Source organism: Gopherus flavomarginatus, chromosome 9 (assembly GCF_025201925.1).
Source record: "Gopherus flavomarginatus isolate rGopFla2 chromosome 9, rGopFla2.mat.asm, whole genome shotgun sequence".
NCBI classification, from domain to species: Eukaryota; Metazoa; Chordata; order Testudines; family Testudinidae; genus Gopherus; species Gopherus flavomarginatus.
In genome coordinates, this window is record NC_066625.1 from 50,053,569 (window position 1) to 50,059,568 (window position 6,000).

The window sequence follows — 6,000 nt, forward strand, 5'->3', positions numbered from 1 at the left end:
GGATCATTCTAAGACAATCTCCTGTCTTGGTGATGCTCCAAGAGACCTGGGCACAACTCCCAGCTCTGTCCCAGATTCCCTGTGAGCCCCCAGGCACATCTCTTCATCTTCACTGAGCCAGGAGCAGTTTCCTTGTGACAGGGGAGAGTTCCTGACAGAGGATCCCCTCCAGGCAGGGCAGAAGCAGGCAGAGTGGGCACCCAGCCACCAGGAACTGAACTGGCCACACCAATCATTTCCCAGGAGCCCAACCACCATCTGATGGGTACAATGGTCCGGCACCGCTGAGCAGTGATAGACAAACCCTGGTGACTTCATTTAGTCCCTGTCTCAGCCGCGTTCTTACTTCACTGTGCAGGGTGGGAAGACAAGAGATCGCACAGGGATTCCAGCTGCTCTCAGAACTGGGCCCCAGACCTTCTGCCTGGGGCTGGGGGCTAGGGCCACCCCAGCTACCCTGATGCAGGTGGGCTGGTTCCTTCCTCTCCCTGCCCCAGCCCCTTAGGGCTGCCTTTCAACCAGAGTGGAAAAAGTGGGGCCTGGCCCATGGAGCACCCTTCTCTTAACAGACCAGGACGTGTGGAAATGGCAATGCTCCAGCTTGTTTTGTTCAGAGTGTGTTGGGACCTGGAGTCTCTGCAGGCTGCCCTCTGGTGTAAACATGAGGGCCCCTGCCATCCAGGAGGCAGTGTGATCTGGTGGTCAAGGACCTGGGCTAGGAGACAGGAGACTCCCATCTCCCAGTGAAACGCTCTAACCACTAGGCCACAATACCTCTGATTGCAGATGCCCTCGTAGTTAATAGAGAAGCACAAACTGCAGAGACTTCATAGCCCGGCATGCAATGCTGTGGCACCCTAGGAAACCCACTTCGTCTCTTTGCAGCTGTGTCCTGTCCCACCCTTTGTCTTGCCTATTCTGATTGGGAGCTCCTTGTGGTAGAGATTGTCTGTTGCTCTGTACCTGTGCAGCTCCTAGCACAGATCCAGGAGAATCCCAACTTTCTGTTCAAATACAGGAAGTGTCTAGTCCTTATGATTGCAGAGAAAAGCTTGAAAACATGAAGCAAGTGCAGCCTAAAGGCTCAGAATGGAGAAGGCAAACTAAAAAGAACCCCTGCTGTATTGTTTTAAAGGGCTCATGATTTTTAAGCTCATCTCATGATTTTTGGAGGCCTGACTTGTGATTTTTGAATGCTTAGAGCTCGCCAGACTGCAATGCTGCCCTTGGACGAGCAAAGGTTGGATCCTCAAAGGTCTTTAGACACTTAATTCCCCGGAAAGTCAATGGGAGTTCGGTGCTAAAATACCTTTAAGGATCTAGGCCCTGGTCTTTAACTCCAGCACCGACGTGAGGTACGGCAGAGAACGTACATATGTATGTCAAGCTGCGTACAAGTCTTGCAGACATATCTGAATCCTAAGGGAAACCCCTTCCTTTCTGACACCCAGGTGTAACCCCAGGGCATCCTGCCCTCACCAAGCCATCAGTTAAGGCCTGGAGCAAATCCAAGGGACATTAGAATAAGCTGCCAGATTTTAGCAGCTATTGCCATGTCAGGCCCAGGCTTTTCCTATCTGAGAGAACTGTCCTATGAGATCCTGTGTGGCAGGGCGGCCAGGATGACAGTTACCTCGCCCAACTTTCACCAACCCCAAACACCAGGCAGGATGGTGCAGCAGGGCTAGCTGGAGGGAAGCACCCACTTTGGTTCTCCAGAAGGTTGGTGTCTCCCTGGAGCTCTCCCCCAGTTCAAGGGGAGACAAGCTATCCTGCCCTTGGGAGAAGGGAGATGTCTGAGGAGTGAGATAACTGGCCGAGTCCTCCCTGCTGACCTTCGATGACCAAGCAGCGGGCAGATAGTTATACTGAGACTCCTTGACATCTCAGGATTTTAGCAAGGCTTTGACCCAGTCCCACATCACATTCTCATAAGCAAACTAGGGAAATGCAGCAATTACATTTCCCCCAGAAACCCTGAGATAAAGCCCAGAGACTTTAGTCTCCTGAGAACTGAATTGCTTTAGTCCAGCTAAGCTATTGTGTGCCACAGGCAGGAAACAGGACAGATGGAGGAGCCACCTATGCCCCAGGACCCTGCAATGGCAGGGAACCTATTAGGTGAGACATGCCCAGCTGATCCCAGCAGCTGACCAGCACCACATGCTATAGAGGAAGCGAAGACCCTCTCTTCAGGTTCCTACTAATCAAACCTGGGGAAAAAACCTTTCCTGACCCCAAATCTGGCAATCAGTTGAACCCTGAGCATGTGAGCAAGATGTACTAGCTCAACATGTAAAACAGAGGATTCTCTGGAGCACCACACAGCTGTGGTCCACCCCAACCAGTGTCCCATCTCCAGCTGTGGCCAATCTCTGATGCTTCAGAAGGCAAAAAAACCCACACAGAACACAACTGGTCAATTGTGCATCCGGGGCAGGGGGGGATCCTTCCTGACCCCTGCAGGCGGTCAAGCCTGAAGTATGAAATTTGATTATGCGCATCATCCTAATGTACCACAGCAAGTGTTGGGAGCATGGTAAGGGCAATATGGGCAATTACATTCTCCCCATGGCCCATGACGGAAGGGCATGAACAGGAAATCACATATTCCAACCAGAAGGGACCACAGACCTTTCAGCCTCACCCCCCACACTCGCGCACACAGGCTGCAGAACTTTGCTGAGAAGACGGATTAAAGCACATCTTTTGAAAACACAGCTAATCTTGTCTGAACCACTCCAAGTCTACCACCATCCCGGGAAACTGTTTAACGCTGCAGCTACCAGGCCTTTTCTCTATTTTCAGGGGTGTGGGGGGAATTCCCTAGAATGACTCCTTCCTGCTCAGAGAGACAGATGTGGCCCAGAGGTGTACCAAGCCCTGTACCCCACACCCCATGGCTAGGAATCTTTGCAGTAGGGAAGCAGGCCTCTCCCTCCCCTTTGTCAGCCTGTGAGTGTTTTTCAAAGAAGCAAGGGACACCTGGAAAAGCAGGAGCTGGATCTACTGCTCTGGCAAAATCCCATGAAGGTGAGGGTGGCCCGGTGCAACGACCCAACTGCCACCTCCAGGCTCTGGGCTGGGCGGACGGAGTATAAAACTCTCCCACACACAAGGGTAGGAGGAGCAGGAAGCTGCTAAGGTGGCAAAGGGTCCCAACCGACAGGTCTGCCAGTGCTTCAATCCACCCAGTATGCAACAATACAGAGGGTGGCATAAGGGTCCCGGGCAGAGGTGCCCAGCCCAATACAAGTTGGCTTCATTCTCCCTCAGCAGACAGCGCGAGCACTAACCCCTGATCAGCGCCAGACAGGTTGCTCTGTAGGGGCAGCTCACCACTAAAGTGGGGCAAACTCTTGCCCAATGGGCACTCCTGAGTTGCTGCCTGCAGGCAGGGCTGGCACGAGGCAGATAGGGCTCGTACATAACAGAAGGCAGGGCTCCCCTCGCTGAATCTGTGTCACGCAACCCACAGCCAGGGCAACTCCACCTGTAAGAGAGGGGGACTCTGCCCACAACCCTTCACAGCCAGTGGCCTGCACTGTGTCCTGCAGTGCCTCCTGCTGGGAGAGGCAGGGTTGGATAACTTCCCACCAGCAGAATCATGGATTTAGTGACGTTTTGGCTCTCCTTTGCTCTGTAGGGTCTCCCCCTCCTTACCCAGCAGGGATCAGCGCAGCATTGCCCCACTGCAGTGGGGATCAGGACAAAACCCGAGGATGATGTTGCTGCACTTCCATCAGACAGGAGTCAACCCCTGGCCTCAACAGTATTTCCAGCCTGCCTAGGGATATGACCCAGAAGGCGCTGGCCCTGCTCCAAACCCAGCCTCACTGACACAACAGTACTCCATGGGGATGGATCTCCTCCTAGGATTTTATCGCCAAGTGTGGCAGCAGCCCTTTAAACAGCACCCAGGCAGGGCTGCAGCGACTCTGTCTCAGACACTGACATAGTTCAGTGAGGGACCTGGGCCTGCTCCCCGCTGCCAGCCATGCCAGGGGCTGCAGGCTGTTCCCCTTGCTCCTGGGAACAGGCAGAATATCCTCACAGGATCCTTCTGCCTGTGCACAGCCTGCTCCGGGTGCTACCTGGCAGAGAAAAGCCACCTCAGGCAGCTCCTGGGTACAGGAGCAGAAGACCCTGAACAGGGTTCCTGTGCCTGGGAGGAACAGCCCTAGGGCAGAACTGAACCTTCCAAGATCCCTGGGCCCACCTGGAACAGACCTATGAGCAGGTGGTGTGGGGGAACGGAGCCTGAACAGGACTGATGGACCCACCTGGACGCACCCTGCTGCAGCCCCTAGAAGCAGAAGAACCTGAGCTGAAATCCCACGCCCATCAGCAATGGCCTCTAGGGGAAGATGGCACAATTCCGGTCCACCCCAGGCCTGCTGGCAGGACCCTTCCCCTGATCACAGCCCTGCCCCCCTGCTGCCCTGGGCTGTACAGCAGGGACTCCCACAGCCAGACTAGGACTCGAGCGCCTCACCAAGGCCTATGTCGGCAGAAGGCATCGAGGTGTGGGGTGAGGGAATGAGCAGGAAACCACCTCTTCCTCCTAGCTGGCTCCTGCCCCCTCCCAGCCCCAACACAACAGGCAGTGTCCTGAGTTGAAGGGCTTGTCAATTCAGCAGCACCTGCCAGAGCCAGGGGGTTGAGCAGAGCGTTCCACATCTGTGGCTACCTCACCCTCCTCCCTGCCCCGCTCAGTGACAGGCAGTGCAGCTTGCTCTCCCACCTACCCAGCCCCAGCTCCAGCCACCGCCAGGCCTAGATACTCACGGTGATTCCTTCGGCCAAGTCCCTGCAGCCGTGAATGCCCTGGGAGGCTGCCAGGCTGGTGAGGAAGCACTGCTGGGTGCCAGGGATCAGGGCTGGAGATGGCTGGCCTCTCTCTGCAGGGGAGCGGACAAAACGGAGGCTGAGTGGAAGAAAACAAAAGGCTTGTCGTCTGGCTGCTCCTCCTGGCTTTGTTGTTTCACTTAACAGAGCACAGCACAGCAGCCCAGATGGCTTCGCCCATGCTCAGTGCCGCTCTGGGCTGGAGTCATGTGATGCTTTCGGCTCAGTGAGCAGGAGAGTGCTGTTGGGCTGGAGGCAGGGATGCACAAAGCTCACACACGTTCACCCACACGCATCTAGTGCATCGGATGTCCATGCATCTGTAGGCCGAGCCCCCCACCTACCATCTCAGTGCAGCACAGAAAGCCCACAAGCTCACCCTGGCCCTGGTGCAGCATAAGACACAGGAGATGACCCAACTCCCTACCCCAAAGTCTGTCCTGTGGACTCACTGTGCTGCCCTACCCTCACAGATGGATCAGGCTGGGTGCCAGATCTCTTGAGGGGAGAGCACTGCACTGCAAGTGGTAATTATACCCAGCTTCTCACGCTTGTCCAGGATTCTTAAATGTCCTTTCCCTCTCTGCCACCCTCATAGTTCACACGCCTGCCCAGCTGTGGCCTGGTGACTTTCGAAGGCCCTGTGCTGTGGTGATTATGATGAAGGCTAAGTCAGTCTTTGTTTCTTCCAACCTACTGACCGTAAGGTCCCCAGTCGGAAGGCTCGTTCCAGGGGACGAGGTGACCCAGCCCAGCCTGCCTCTCCTTGGGAACCAAGGCAGCATGTCCTCGCTTGGAGGAATTTCCCGATTGCTTTGTTGAGAAGGCTGCTCAGGTTCAGACCAGATTGTCCAATTTCTAGCAGAGAGCAAATGCTGGTCCCCCTACACCCCGGGCCAGTTTTACTGGGGCAGAGCCAGGAGGTAATTGAAGGTCTGCAGCCTCCAACCTGTGGGATGGATCAGTGCCCCTCCTAGCTAGGTAAAATGGTGAGACAGGGGCAGGGCAGATCTTTGCTAGCAAACAGTTATGACCTCTGCCCAGGAGGGCCAAGTGCTAGCTTCCCCCAAGCAAGCCATCTCCCAGGGCTGACAGCCTCATCACTGCAGTCCAGCCTCTGACCTTCCTCCTGTGGGAAAGGTTATTAAGGAA

The 6,000-nt window shown here is 55.2% G+C and overlaps 1 protein-coding gene across 12 annotated transcripts in view; it reads right to left on the reverse strand.

The window, feature by feature from the left end:
• The window catches only part of PARP6 (poly(ADP-ribose) polymerase family member 6), a 49,884-nt gene extending 44,860 nt beyond the window's left edge, over positions 1 to 5,024 (reverse strand). For 11 of the 12 annotated variants that reach the window (XR_007776344.1, XR_007776343.1, XR_007776342.1 and 8 more), the window contains exon 1: positions 4,789 to 4,886. The gene's annotated coding sequence lies outside the window, so the exon portion shown is untranslated. Of the gene's footprint in view, positions 1 to 4,788 lie in introns of all 12 variants that reach the window. The other variant, XM_050968218.1, reaches the window with a different exon arrangement.
• Between the last annotated feature and the right edge of the window lie 976 nt (positions 5,025 to 6,000).